This window comes from Cebus imitator, unplaced genomic scaffold (genome assembly GCF_001604975.1).
Source record: "Cebus imitator isolate Cc_AM_T3 unplaced genomic scaffold, Cebus_imitator-1.0 Scaffold408, whole genome shotgun sequence".
Classification (NCBI taxonomy): Eukaryota; Metazoa; Chordata; class Mammalia; order Primates; family Cebidae; genus Cebus; species Cebus imitator.
In genome coordinates this window covers 2,647,623-2,663,820 of record NW_016107723.1, presented here as the reverse complement: position 1 = coordinate 2,663,820, position 16,198 = coordinate 2,647,623, and the positions used below count along the sequence as shown (strand labels likewise).

Genomic DNA, 16,198 nt, shown 5'->3' with positions numbered 1-16,198 from the left:
GGGAAAAGAGATGTATTGAAGAGAATATTCAACACATTCAGAGGATGTGCTAATGACTATAAAAAGTTTATAAGAAGCTAAAGGAGAAAAATCACTCATTTTAATGGATTTGCTATATTGCATCTACATGGAAAGAGATAGTGGTACTCCTTACTTTGTTTTATGTCAATACATGAGTACCCTTTAATGAATGAAATAGTCTCTGCTAAATATCGTAAGCAAAAAACATAAAAAATAGAGATATCTGCTGTTTGCTTCAGAGCTATGAAAATGAAATTTCATTAGTGGCTATTATCTGGTTTTATATAATAGAAGTACACCAAATATGAGACTATAAATACTGAATTGTGTTAATGTGAAGAGAATAGAAAAATTGGTGCTTTTAATTTGCAGATGTGCAGCTCTGTTGAAGACTGAATTTTAGTTTTAGGTGGCTTATTATTCAGAGCTTAATGCTGAAAACTAGAAAATCTTTCTAGTTATCTTAGTTTGGCAAAAATCAACACTTACTTCTTCCATTGAAATAAATATGGGAATTGTATGATGTGCGGCAGTAAAAAGACTGGTGGGATTTGGAATCAGAAAAACCTGGGTACAAATTTTGAACCTGGCATTTAGTAAATGTGTAAATTTGGTCAATCTTATATGTAAAATAGCACATTAATACATGTTGTTTTTATCAGGATTTGTTTGTAAATCAGAATAGGTAAAGGATTATGATTTTTTCCTTTTTTTTTTTTTTTTTGTGATGGAGTCTCACTCTGTTGCCCAGGCTAGAGTGCAACGGTACAATCGCAGCTCATTGCAGCCTCCACCTTCTGAGTTCAAGCAATTCTCCTGCCTCAGCCTCCTGAGTAGCTGGGACTACTGGCATGTGATACCACACCTGGCTAATTTTTATATTTTTAGTAGAGATGGGGTGTCATCAAGTTGGCCAGGCTGGTCTTGAACTCCTGACCTCAGGTGGCTCCACTCACCTTGTCCTCCCAAAGTGCTAGGATTACAGTCATGAGCCACTGTGCCTGGCCAGGTTTATGATTGTTAAGTGATGCAAAATTGGCTATATTAGTCAATGTAGAGTAACTGATATAAATAGAAAATCCTAAAATTTTCAATGATTTAATACAATGAAAGCTTGTGATATGGTTTAACTCTGCGTTTCCACCCAAATCTCATTGCAAATTATAATCCCAGTAATTCCCACATGTCAAGAAAGAGACCAGGTGGGAGATGGTTGGATCATGGGGACAGCTTCTCCCATGCTGTTCTTGTGATAGTGAGTGAGTAATCATGAGATCTGATGGTTTTATAAAGCGGTTTTCTCTGCTCTTGCTTGCTTTCTCTTGTTTGCCGCAGTGTAAGATGTGCCTGTTTCCCCTTTTGCCATGATTGTAAGTTCCCTGAGGCATTCCCAGCTCCGCAGAACTGTGAGTCAATTAAACCTCTTTTCTTTATAAATTACTCAGGTCCAGAAAGTTATTACAGCTGTGTGAAAATGGACTAATACAGTTTATTCTTGATTATGTGATGGATGTAAATCACTAGGTTGAGGGAAGCATTTGTTGGCTCTGTCATCCCCTACATCAGAGACTTCTGGTAGCTGGAAAACACAAAAACAGAGAAAACATGGAATCAGGTGGGAGGCTTTAGCGGGCCAAGCATGAATGTTACATATATCATGTGCATTTATGTTCCATCAGCCAAATTCAGTCACATGGCATAAAAATAGGCTAGCTGTGTACTCAATAAAAAGATGAAATAATTTCAGTATCTGCTCATTGACTAAGTGACCTAAGCCAATTTAACTGATGTAAATAATCTAAGGTGATTGACCTAAGCCAGTTTAGCTATTCACAAATATTAATATTAGTTTTCTTTTTTTTTTTTTTTTTTGAAACAGCATCTCATTGTCACCCAGGCTGGAGTGCAATGGCATGATCTTAGCTCACTGCAACCTCCACCACCAGGTTCAAGCAATTCTCCTGCCTCAGCCTCCCTAGTAGCTTGGATTACAGGTGCCTGCCACCATACCCAGCTATTTTTTGTATTTTTAGGAGAGTCAGGATTTCACTATGTTGGTCAGGATGGTCTCAAACTCCTGGCCTCAGGTGATCCATCCACCTTTGTCTCCCAAACTGCTGGGATTACATGTGTGAGCCATCATGCCTGGCCAGTTTTCTTAAAAGTGGATTTTACTAGTCTATAATCATAGTGATTATTAGCGAGAACACATGATATTAGCTTTCTGTTCTTATGTTAATTTGTGTAGGATGATGGCCTCCAGCTGCATCCACGTTTCTGCAAAGGACATGATTTAGTGATTTGTATGGCTGCATAGTATTCCATTTTATAGATGTATCAAATTTTCTTTATCTAATCCACTGTTGATGGACACCTAGGTTGACTTACTGAAGTTATTTCTTAAAAGATGCATTTCTATATCTTCTGGTTTTGATGTTTTGGAGATCTGATTCAGATAAAGATTTGCTAGATTGTATTTATTTCTTTATCCTCCTTCTACTTCCCCCAAAATTTCAAGTAGTTAATATCAGGTATAAGATTATGTTATAAACTGCTTTTTAAAAGCACTAAGCTTGTCATTAATTTTCCTACTTTTTCCTAATGAAAGAATTTGTGAAAATGAATCATAAATTCAACAACTATTTATTGAGTGCCCACTGTGTGCGAGGAATTGTTGTATATGCTGGAAGTTAGCAATGAGCAAGAGAGAGGAGTTTTACTTTTTCACAGGGCTCACTTTCTTCTGACAGAAGGTGGAAAAGGAATAACACAGAAGTGAGCAGGCATGTGTATAGGCAAAAATGCCAGAACAAAAAATAGGGTGAAGTGTCAAAGAAACTTCTTGAAGGTGGATGCTGATTGAGGGAGAAATAATTAAACTGAGATGTGAATGGAAGTCAGGCATGTGAAGTTAGATGGAGGAAACAGCTAATGCAAAAGCTATAAGGCAGGTGTAGTCCAGGAACAACAGCCATCTGTTTCCTCAAGCAAAAAGGGGTAGAAAGTAAAAACCAGAAATGAGGCTGAGTGGAGCAATGTAGGAGACGCATCAGAAGCAGGCGTCTGATGATATAAGACATTGTAATCTGTCTTCCAAAACACTCTTCTGGACAATTGCACACTTCAACCAACACTTCCTTTTTAGGATATGTTAGTGTTAATGCTTTCACTTTTCCTTATGCAGTTTATAGATACCATTTTCTCCTTATGGCTGCATTTTATTGGGTTGTTAATCTACATATAGTTTCTAATGTCTGAAAGCTCTGTGACCCGATGAACACATTTACATACCATTGCCAGTCACTTCTTGGCTCATTTACACCTGCCAAAAGATGGTGAGCATTGGACATCTGTGCACCTTATTGATATATGTTTTACATATTATCTTAATTACTTTTCACACTGAGTTGAAAGGTTTGTGATATGACACTGGTTCTTTAGCCTATAAGCAAAGTTTGGCTCTTGTACTTTAATGAATGCATGACTGGCTAGATCCTATGCATATTACATATGTTCATTGGCAGTCTTAAGCTCCTAAAGGATTGAGACAGTTTAGCTCTGACTAACCTTAATATTACTGCTTTAATGGCAGGTGTGAATATGCTTATTATGCTACAGCTGATGACAAAAAACAGAGCTGGTTAACATCTGAAGTGTGACACCAGCTGTTAAACGCCTCTATAATAAGAAAGTGTTTCTTCTCTAGAACAACTATGAATGGGAAACCAGAACATATTTTTGTGCCCATCTGTTTGTGACACAGCTTAGAAAAATATTGTTAAGTGATTTGAGGACCAGTTTCTGGGTCTCTTCCACACTGTTTCATGTATTTCATAGTTTGGCAGCTATTTAGAACACTTTGAATATCATTGGCTTACATAGCTAATTTATACTCGCTCTCTAATATTGAAATATTCCATAGAGAATCATTCTATTCCTGCAGTTGTACTTTATAATCCTTCTTGTTAATGCAAAGAAACAAACTCCCACACGTTGAACAGTCTGAGCTATTTGCATCATCATACTCTGAAGCTTGCAATAATTTTTCTTCCTCTCAGGTAACAAAACAAATACATTTGTATCAATGATGCGAACAATTAAAGAAATAAGCTAAATTAGAATATTTTAAAGGAATGCCACCTTCTAGATAAAACCATTAGTGACTGTCTCATAAAATCCTCACTCTATCAAACTCATGCAAGATTGGACAGAAATTCCAGAAGTTGAATCTCTCATACTTATTTAGCTGCCAAAATGTAAATATTGCCTCTAGAAAATGTGTTTAAAGTTTTACATTACAGAGGCACTGATGCGTCTAGGATTACTTATTCTGTCCTAAGTATTATAGAACAGGTGTAAAAGCTCACAGTCTGACTCTGCCAGCATTTCTCATTTCTGAAATTTACTTTACTGCACAGAATGAACAAAAATTCTTTCCAAAGGATTATCTGCAAATGATCCAAAAATGTCTTTGTGAGTACTTTTATTTAATTTTTGAGATCACCACTTATAGCTGTGATTTGGCAAGTGTTTCTTTTTTACAAATACCTCATCATCTTTCACAGATTACGAAAAACGAGTTTGAATCCAATCTTATCTGCGACTTTTGTTACCTTTCTTCAATGTTAAGAGCAACTTTTTGTGAGAGCAACTGGCTGAGGCTTAGATAAGGGTTTTGTTTTTGTTTTTGTTTTTTTTTTTTTTAAAGCTAAGAATAGTGAAAGGATATTTATTGATATCTTATTACATGATAAACATATTGAACAAGATAATGTCCCTGCCCTCCAGCAGTTTATACTGTTATCGAAGGACTGGAGCATATAAAAAGGAAACTCAATATAAATCTTATGTTTGTGTATTAAGGGCTATGAGAGGGGAAATGCAATCAGAGAGAAGACTTGCTGAAGGAAACAATATCTAAGCTGAAAGCTGACTAATATATGGGGTTACCCAGAAGAAGAATGGGGATAGTCAAAGGAAGGATGGCTCAGGTAAAGGGCCCAGCATTTGCAGAACCCTTGAGTTGAGAGGACATGATCTGTTCTGAGAATTGAAAATAAATAGCGCACTATAATTAACTTATCAATTGCATTTTCTTAAGACACAATGGTGTCTTAGTCATCTTGGGCTGCTATAACAAAATCCCATAGACTGATGTCTTAAACAACAGACACTTATTCGCCACAGTTCTGGAGACTGGAAAGTCCAAGATCACGACAATGGCAGATTTGGTTCTTCGTTAAAGCCTTCTTCCTGGCTTGCAAAGTGGTAGCCTATTTGTTGTAACCTTACACAGCTGAGCCAGGAAGCTCTGATATCTCCTCTTTTCATTATAAGGGCATTGATCCCATCATGGGGTTTCCACCTTCATGACCTTATCTATACCCAATTACTTTCCGTAGGTCTCACCTCCTAATATAATCGCTTTTGGGGATAGGGCTTTACTGTGTGAATTTTGGGCAAAGCACAAACATTTAGTCCAAACAAATGCAATTTTTCTTAATATATAAAAATAAATTTCAAATTTTTGTTAAATTATTTATTTTTATTAACTTAACAATAGTGTATAGGACTTTATTCCTAGGTGCTCGCCAAAAATTTTCAGGTGGAATAAGAAACCTATAAAATGATTTTTATATCTAGTTCTCCCCAGAAACCTTGAAACTGGTATTTTCTAAAATGATTTTCTTAGTATTTTCTCTGAACAAAATATATTTCAATTTTGACTGAAAGAGATGTGCAAACTCTGGAGAGGAATGTTTTGTTGAGCTAGAATTCTGCATAGTAGAAATAGGCCAGGACCAGGACCAAATCACCTTTAACTGCTCAGCTTTTATATTTGTCAAATAAAGGTAATTATCCTTTGCTGTCTCCTTTCCTGCTTCCTTCCAAACTCAATTATCTTAGTAGTGAAGAAAGTCACATTAAAATTCTACTTTAGAAAGGCTAGATGGCATAGTCTAGATAGGCTTTATTTGAAAACTAACAAAAAGATTCTATCAGTCAGAGTCCAAGAGGAGACAAACAGAAGCCACACAATAATTTAAAGAAGAAAAGCTTAATATAAGAATTATTCATTAAAACCTATAACTATAATTGTTAATTATCACTCAGAACTATTAGTTATAACAATAGGGAACTAACTATTAAGATGCCAAAAGAACCCTGAAGCCTATCCTAGGATTAAGAAAGAGTATAAGGAAGAAACAAACTTGGAAGGATGGCCTCTTGCCGTGTCTGGGATTCAGACCTCATTAGACAAGGTGTGATCGTAGCCCACTAGATGACAGAGAAGTTCATGGGGGTTGCATGGCCAAAGGGGGCCTACAGTCTCCAGGCAGTAGGGGGCGCGGGTGAGCCGATACTACAGGTGGGTGCACAGAGGAGTTGAGATGTTCAGTCAGCAGGTGTGTGATGACTGCCTATGGAGGGCTGCAGCAGAGTGGTCACCAGACTGGGCTTGAGACTGAGAGTGCACCAAGTGGCTGCATGCTCTCGACCAGTGGTAGGATGTCCACTGCATATGCCCACCCATGTTCCTCTGGCTGCCACTGATAGGGACAAGAAGAAAGAAAAAACAGGCCATATAAGCAACAGAACGAGAAGCTCTTTTTTCCTGTAATATCCTTCCCATCACTCTCTACTGAAAACAACAAAAAAATCAAAAAAACATAACATTGTAGTTACTGAAAAGACTTGCTTAAATGGATTCACTTCATTGTCACAGAGCAGATCACAAACTGTATATTAGGATTTGAGAAGCAATAATTTGATAAATGGCACAGAGAAAAATGGAAGATAAATTAACAAAGGCAAATTGTAATCTTAACTCAGGGAAATATGTAGGTGCCTGTACATGTGACTGCTCTTCCTCTTCTTGTACTCTGTAGAACAACATACCTAGAATTTGATCCTGAGGAAATATTGCAGTAGTGAAAATTTCATTGATTTGGCCCTTATTTATCTTCATTCTGCCCTTTCTATGTTTGTGCATATGAACAAGTGCACACACACACAGACACACACACACACACACACACATAAGCCTCACCTGAGTCTCTAAAACAATCTGCCTATTTGTGAAGTAGCAATTAAAATATGTCTTCACAGTATTGTAAGGGTTAAAAAATGACGTTTGTGAACACTCAGCCCATTGCAGATACTAAGAAAACGTTTGTTAAATTCAAATCCTTTGTAATTTTTGACTCAATGACTATTGCTTAACAGAATACAAATGAGAAGGACTAGAGTTGGTTTTTCACTTTACATATTTGATGGAAACTTCACAGAAGATCCTAATGGAGATAGTTCAAAGAAAAAATTAGAAAAATGTCCGTGCTCTGCAATTAAATTGATTTAGGCTTTGGAAACTGAAATTACAAACTCATTTTGTAAAAGCCTCAGACTTCTACACTTCTATGAGAACATAACAATTATTAACTGCTACTCTATTTACATAGATGTTTGAAAGTTACAATGTAGGGTTGATCAATCAAGTGGTTATTTTTAATAAAGTCTCTCCTTTCTGCTGGATAATTACCTTTCACATTCAATATGTACTTCTAGCTAAACACACATATATGTGTGTGTACAGACACTCACACACTTATTTACTCTAGCTAGCCGAAAATATTCTTAGTTGAAACATGAATAAAACTACTTATCTCCAAACTCCAGCATTAATCATATTCTGTGTTTTTTTATGCCTTACAGTTCTTGGTGTTTCCCAATCATATACCATCTTATGTCATCAAATCATGCCATTTCTTCTACCTGGACTGCTTTTGAAAGATAATGAATCCTTCAAGCTTTACTGAGGTGCAAACGAAAATTGGTCACTCTGTCCTTCGACTTATCCCACTACCATCCCCTCCACCCACCACAGCATGTGGTCTACACACCGCTTTCATGGTGTATTTCTTGTGTTTCTCGCTTGTATGTGTCTGCTGTGTCCAAATAAATGCTCTTGAATGAGAGGTCCAATATTTCCTTCGTGTAATATGTAAGGGAGGAAAGATGTCTTTTCCTCACCAATTCTAGGTTCATGGCTAAGTCCCCTATAATGAAAACGAAAACACATTAGCAAGAGAAGCATACAATTTAATGGAACATGAAGCCATCATAGGAAATGAAGACCTAAAAAACCAGTCAAACCTGAGGGCTTTTTGTTTTGTTTTTATTTTGTTTTGTTTTGTTTTATTTTATTTTATTTTGAGGCAGAATCTCTCTGTTGCCCAGGCTGGAGTGCAGTGGCATGATCTTGGCTCACTGCAACCTCTGCCTCCCAGGTTCAAGCGATTCTCCTGTCTTAGCCTCCCCAGTAGCTGGGAGTATAGGAACACACCATCACACCTGGCTAATTTTTGTATTTTTAGTATAGATTCGGTTTCACTATGTTGGCCAGGCTGGTCTTGAACTCCTGACCTCAGGCAATCCACCTGCCTTGGCCTCCCAAAGTGCTGGGATTATAGGAATGAGCCACTGTACCCTGCCCGAGTGTGTTTTGATGAAGAGTGGATTGTCATGGAGAAAGGGCAAAGAGCACAATCCAGTGATAATAAACTGGGAGGAAACTTAGCCAAGTCGTTTTTCACATTCTTCTCTGTGCTGTGTGTCTTCAGAGATAAGAACCCTTTCCTATGGATATGGGGTCAGGGGAGGGTCAGAAAAATCCTTCCTATTTTATAAGACCTGCTTCAGGGAAGAAGGGTGGGGGAAAGGTCAGAGACATCTTTTCATATATCTTGTTTTTCAAATTTCTTCACGTTAAAATATTCGATATGCCAAGGTGCCGTATTTTGGGATAACATGTCTTGAATCCCATTGAATATGTTGTGCATTATGCTATATAATTGCTCCCCATTATTTGTTCAGGATAATAGCAACAAGGTAAGTGATATCAATTTGATAATAATATTAGCTATATTTTAAAATTTAATTGCTGAACAGTTAATACATTAGGAGGGCTCAAAATTCAAAAGGCATAATGAGTCCTATATTAAAAACTTTCTCCTTCTACTTAATTCCTCTCCAACTAGATAATAAATGTTATTAGCTTCTTAGCTATTCTTTTAGGTAAATTTTCTACATCTATAAATAAAAACATGTGAAATTCCTCTATTTGTTTAAGGTATGTAGCACTTTGCTTTTTTACCTTAACAGCACATTTAGGATAGCTTTTCACATAACCTATAATCACAGCTAAGATGTTTATTGTTTTCTCTGTACCAGATTTTGTTCCCAGTGTTTTATATGTATTAGCTTATTTAATGCTTGCAACAGCCCTAAAAAGTAAGTACTATTATTATCTCCCCTTCAGTAATGAAGAAACTCAAACACCAAGAGTAACATAAACTGCCTATGGTCATGTGGCAGTAATTACATGACTCAATATTAGAACACTGGCAGTCTGGCTCTATCATTTATGTTTTTATCCCTACACTACACTGACATTTGTAGAACTTCTTCATTCTTATTTTACAAGAGAGGATGAAACATTGACTATTTAACAGCTATATCTCACTGCATACCAAGCACAGGGCTAATCAGATTATTAACTGAAGGAGGCATAATTTATATGGAGTTCTCTCTGACTAGATCATCCCTGGTGATTTTGATGCAAATATTCTGGAGGCCCTTTCTTTCTTCAGGAGGAAGAAGATGAGATGTAGATTTGCAATTTGGCCAAGATTACATAAAGTGCTGATAAGTGGCTGAATTGAGGTTTAGAAGCAAATCTACCAGACATCAATGTTTAATTCCTCAAATGCTTTCAGGCTTACAATCCATAGCAAAGAGAAAATGTACCTTTTAGCTTCTAGGTGGTATTGAAATTGTCTTTGCAAAAATTGTAACAGAAGTCTAACCTCACTTACTCCATCTTGTTTATAAACTCCAAGATGCCCTAGTACATTCCTGGGTGTAGGCCAACTTAACTATTTAAGGAATTTACAGTGTAACTTTAAAACAAAGATAATAAGAGCTCCTTCCCAAAGCCAACCCCCTCCTTGCCAGGGACCAAAACCACCTTTGTAAAACTAACAAATTAGCCAGAAGGTTAAAATTATGCTTCAGGTGTCATGTAGCCAGAGGTCACAAGATGTATAACCTCCTCACTTGCTCCTGTAGATAACGCTGTTACTATAAAACCTAAGATTGGTATTCTCCAGACCCTGTAGTCTGATGGGCCAGCTGGCTCCACCTGAACCAGGAACCCACATCAAGAAACTGCTTCATCTGGTCTTGTGGCCCCCACCCAGGAACCAACTTAGTGCAAGAAGATAGCTTTGACAATCTATGATTTCATCACCAATACAACCAGTGAGCATTCCTCATTCCCTAGTCCTCTGCCTACCAACTGTCCTTGAAAAACCCTAGTCTCACAGCATTCACAGAGCCTGGTTCGTGTAATTACCCCATCCTTTCATTTGTCTAACCCTGGAATTGTTAAAGTCTCTCTACTGCAATATTGCTGTCTCAGTGAACCGGCTTTATCTGTGCAATAGGCAAGAAGAATGGACTGGGCAATTACAGGTTTGAAGAAAAAACAGTGGTGCCATCTCTGGGGAGTTTTCTTTTGAATGAGCCTATGAATTCTCTGCAAATACTTCATTTCTCTTTCATCATCCCTTCACCAAACTTGCCTTCAATTATAAGAGGATGCATAACAGGAATTCCTATGGGTAACATAAATCTTCAGCTTAAGATACGGATTCTGGGTACAAAAGAAACAATGACAAACTGTATTTATTTGCTTTTTAATCTTTCTTTTCTGTCCAGCTCAAATCTGATGGCCCTTGCCCTTATGATGTTAATTTTTCTTTGCGTTTCATTTGAATGAGTCACCATTCTGGAAATTGGTGAAAATTTGTGAAGTGTCTGAACAGGCTTTTTAATTTTCCCTTGAACCTTTGAAAAGGGATTACTCTTCTGGGGGAAAATGAGCATATGGTACCTAAAACAGTTGGCCAAATATCTATAACAACGCTGTTACTTGACTCTATGTCAACGGCTGGAGCATCTGTCAGGAAGAAGAGTTATGATTCTGTGCTTCTCTCTCTTGACAATTAATCACATTGTTTCTCCATTTCTCACTGTTCAGCACGTTGTCTTTTTCAGAACCTGATGCCAAGAGATTTCAGTGACTCTGACATAATTCAAAAAAGACACTACGACAATAGCATTATTGCAAGTCCTATGAGACAAAGAGAGACTTCACTAGAGGAGAGGCTAACATTTGTTCAGCTATTTCTGACAAGACTATATAGAGTCAGTCACTTAATCTCAAGCGAATTATGATCTATGATGATAGTAACGAAAAAAAATCTAATACGCTATGGAAACTCTACAACTTCATTCTCCTCCATCATTCTGACTTATTTCCAGTCAGTCTATATTCAAATGTGTACATGGTGAAGAAAATCCATCATTAAATCCTCACGGTGATAATATGTCATTATTACCACATGAGATGCCTGAGTCAAAGATCAAGTGTCTGAATGCAATCGTATTTATAATATTGTCTGTGTCAGTGTATTAATCAGGGTTCTCCAGAGAAACAGGGCCAATAGGATATATGAAAAAATATACATCCATATATCCTATTGGCCCTGTTTCTCTGGAGAACTCTGACTAATACATTGACATATATATATATATATATACACACCCACATATTTATACATGTATATTTATGTAAGGAGATTTATTATAGGAATTGGCTTACATGATTATGCAGACTGATGTATCCTATAATATATCATCTTTAAGCTGGAGAACCAGGAAAGCTGACAATGTAATTTAGTCTAAGTCAGAAACCCTGTGCAGCAGAGAAGCGGTTGATGGCATCAGTCCTAGTTCAAGTCCGAAGACCTGAGAACCAGGAGCACAGATGTCTGAGGAGAGGAGAAGATGGATATCCCAGTGCAAGCAGAGAGAGCAAATTCTCCCTTCTTCTGCCTTTTTGTCCTATTCAGGTCCTCAACAGATTAGATCATGCCCACCCACTCTGGTGAGGGTGATCTTATTTGTTCAGTATCCGTATTCAAAAGCTAACCTCTTTCAAAAACACCCTCACAGATACACCCAGAAATAATGTTTTACTGGCTATCTGGACACCCCTTAGCCCAGCAAAGTTGATATATAAAATTAACTATCACAGTCAGATAGAGGTCGTTAATGTTCATGACTATACTTTGGCCAAAGTAACAAAAGAAAGGACAGAAAATCTGTACTAAGCTGGAGAAGTCATAGTCATAATAATAAAACCACTGATCATGGATGTACACATAGTTTTTGCAAGTACGTAAGATCCCTTAAAGGTAGAATGAATAAGCTCCATTCCATAGGTAAAAACTAGGTTATATGTTGTATCTCAGGCATGCACCAATTCTTATGATTTTACAGACACAATCTCAATTGCCTCAGGCTCTTTAGCCAAAGTCATGATATTTTGAATGTTTTTGCTCAACACTGGTCCAGGCCAATGGAGGCTAAGCCATGGGCCTTTCCACCTACGTCACAGCAAGAAACTCACATACTGGTCCAGGGGCTGAGGCAAGACAGAGGACTCAGTTTTCTTTTTGCCAAACCTTGTTTTTTTCTTTCTTTCTTTTTGAGGTTAATTTTATTTTTCCGGCTGATTCTGGAATAGGAGTTATATTTGTGGGAACAGAGAGACTGTCCATGGAAAAACTAATCTAACAGTGCTATGTTAGAAAGTAAGTGAACCTGCCACCTATTCCTTTGTTCTTCTTAGAGACAACCATAATAATATGGAACTTTACCCTCTCTTCCACAAATTGTGGAGGCTTTAGACTTCTATATAAAAGTGGCTTAAAGCCACCACTGGAATTAGCAGAAATAGAAAAGCTGGAAACCTTGACTGGAAATTGTATTTGCTTACTGTGATTTCCTTAGACTACATCTTATATGTAAAGTCTCATATGCTTTTATTTCATAGTTTAAGATTAAAAAGTCAATTGTTTATAACAATATTGTTATCTGATATTACAATTACAATAATTGTTTTTTATTAAAAATGGTTTTAAAGGACAATAATGAGGAAGGAGACCTCCTTCCCTTGGCTTGTGCTTAGGGGAAAAGGAGGAAATGAAAGTTAAAAGCCAGCGAAATTAGGTCAGTGGAAGAACTGGCTGAGTCCAGCTGACCAGGTCTGAAAGTTAAAAGTTAAACCCCTTCCTCCTAACCACAATACCTATCTATAGATCACAGGCATGGTGTGGAGAAGCCTTATTCTGGAAGGCATTGTTCTTAGCCACTCAAGACCCCTGTCTAGTCACTTTCCCCATGCTTGCAAAATCAATCATGACGTTCTCACATGTGTACCTCTTAAATATCTTAGACTGTGAGCCTTTAAAGGACCAAGATTTTCTTTGTTGGGGAACTGGGTTGTTAAGGCATCTATGCCTGCCACAGATCCCAGCTGAATAAAATTATCACTTCCTTCCCTGTCTGGTGTTTGAGAGGTTTGTTTGTGGCCTCTCCTGCTTCAATAGGCCTAGCAGAGCTGAAGCTTACCCAAGTTATCCTTTAATTCTAATACTTTTCATGGGATTTTCCATATTGTTTTCACCTCCGCCCTCAAAGCTGTCAAATACTCCTGTGTGCTTCCATTGTACTTTATATACTTTTAAGTTCCAGCTTTTATCATTGAGTTATAATTATTTATTTATACCTTTCACTAGATCATTTGCTTTTCAAGAGCAGGGATGTTATACATACCTATGACACTGGGTACTGGCACATAGTCTATGCTCAGCATCAGTGTTAATTGAATCACAGACATAGGAAAAGAATGAACAGTTTGAGTCAATCAATCTGTGGCATGACATTGCCAGTAGATCTACTGACTCATTCCTCAATGGAATTGGTGAAAATTATTTTAAAAAGAGATATTCAAAGCTTCTGGAGATGGCCCTAAGTACAAACTGCAAATTCAAAAACATCTCTTCAAGAAAATCTATGAAAGATTGGTGTGAAAGCTGTGAGAGTCTGTGATATTTGAACCAAGACTGCTTTTTGGTTCTGCCTTCCCAGTTCAACAAGGTAGAGACTCTATTCCAGACTGCTGTAGTCAAGAACATGAGGCTGCTACAGCTCCAGTCTTTGGAGGAGCCGGACTTCAGCATTTCTCATTCTGCCTTGGTTATCCGTTGCTGAGGCTAAATTTCAGGTGATTGCTAATGAGAGGTGGAGTACTAAAAATACTGGGGTCCTGAATGCACTTCCCATAGGCTCATGAGGCAATGGTTCCATAACAAGACAGGCAAGCTGAGAGGATCTCTGACTGTTTCCTCCCCTCCCACCACTGAATGCACAGCTTCTAAGGTACAGAGAAAAGCTTTTATGGAGAGAAAAGCTTTCCATTGTTCCCACACCCAGTTCCTAAGCCTGGCTCAGCAAGTTCACCAATTCACTTGGGAGAAGAATTGGGCCATAAAACAGTTCCTAATCTCATCTCAAAGGAATTGACTTCACTGTAGCAAAGCATGGAGATGTTCAAGCTTAAAAATATTCTCGGGGAAGAAGGCAGCAAATCACACTGCCACGTGTGTACCTATGCAACAATCTTGCATGTTCTTCACATGTACCCCAAAACCTAAAATGCAATAAAAAAGAAAAAAGAATAGTGGAAGTTGTGGCCAAAGGCAGATTGGGAGGAGATTCTTGAATTTAATGACAATGCAGCTTAGAATGTAGGCTAGCAGGTTTGCAGGAGACAATCAGAGAATGAGACCACTTGGAGGAGTCCTTGAAGGGTCAGGACAAATATCAAAAACTGACCTCAAAATCTATTTTTTTCCTAAAACCCACAATTTTTTTGGATTAATTTGCGGGGAATTTATGCCTTAGGACATTGTTGAACATAATAGAACAAGCAGCCGCAATTAATGGAGTTTAACAACTGACTATGGTTAGGGAAAAAAAGGAAGAAAAACCCTACAAATACCACTGTCGTTATGTCACATTGTAGGGTAACTGCAGGCTTATCTGTGCTTCACTGAGAAGAAATAACAGAGACTTAACACTGTGTGTGTGCTGAAGGATGGGGGATGGGCATAGGGAATAGACTTCACTAAAATAATCTAGTTAGCCTCTAACAAATAAAAAAATAAATGACTATAACAAGCCTGGGAATCAGGGAACCAGTACTTGAAGTTTCTGCAATATATTATCTGAAATTTCCAGTTTTCAGCAAAGGAATTGCAAGCACACACACACACACACACACACACACACACAAACAAAAAACAAGAGACAACAAACAGGAAAGTAAGACACAGATAGCAGAAACAACAACAACAAGGAAAACAAACAAGCAAAAAACCGATAACAGAAAGTCCTGTGAGAATGACCAGAGATCAAGTTGCATAGAAAAATCTTTCAAAGTAGCCATTACAAAAAGGCTTGCATCGCTAAAGGAAATCCTGATTAAAGAAGTAAAAGAAAGTATGATGCCAGTGTTGCACCAGATAATACCAATAGAGATAGGAGGGTGATAAATGGTGCTGGGTTTCTTTTTGAGGTGATGAAAATATTCTAAAATTGACTGTGGTTATTACACAATTTAAAAATCACTAAATTGACTGAATATCGTCTCAAGAAAACTATTCAAAATTTAAAACAAAACAAAATTGACAAATGAGAGAAATAAAGTTTGGCAGAGCCTGTGACTCATATATCTCTTTTTCTCCTATAGCATATAGCTTGGATATGTTTATGGCAGATTCTCAATAAATATGTGTTGTTAAATATTTGAACAAATAATCTGAATTGTCCATATGCTATGATGTCAATAGTTATTGGAAAGTCCTACATATCAAAGTTCCATATAAAGAATCTCGGAAATTCTCAGAATCTCCATATATGAAAATATCCATTTTTATCTGATAGAAAATTAGGACTGTTTTGCTACTTTATGCAATCATTTCAAAATATTGCACCAAGAAGAAGATGGAATACTCTAATTAGAAGCTGACCAGAAGAATTCATAGGTAGGCTAGTACTCCATTAGTTTATAGCTATTAGCCTACTTTATAACCCAGTATAACATTCTATGAAGCTGAAGACTATAACTTTATTACAATTCCCAAAGCCAAATTCACTCACAAATATTTTTACATTTCTTCACATTGTTTTTCACATCGTTGAGGCT

General features: G+C 37.3%; 1 long non-coding RNA gene across 1 annotated transcript; it reads left to right on the top strand.

The window, feature by feature from the left end:
• The first annotated feature begins 4,438 nt into the window (after nt 1–4,438).
• On the top strand, nt 4,439–4,704 carry LOC119468294. Its single transcript, XR_005196960.1, has 2 exons — nt 4,439–4,494; nt 4,587–4,704. It is a non-coding gene; the product is annotated as an uncharacterized LOC119468294 (long non-coding RNA).
• Nucleotides 4,705–16,198: the final 11,494 nt, after the last annotated feature.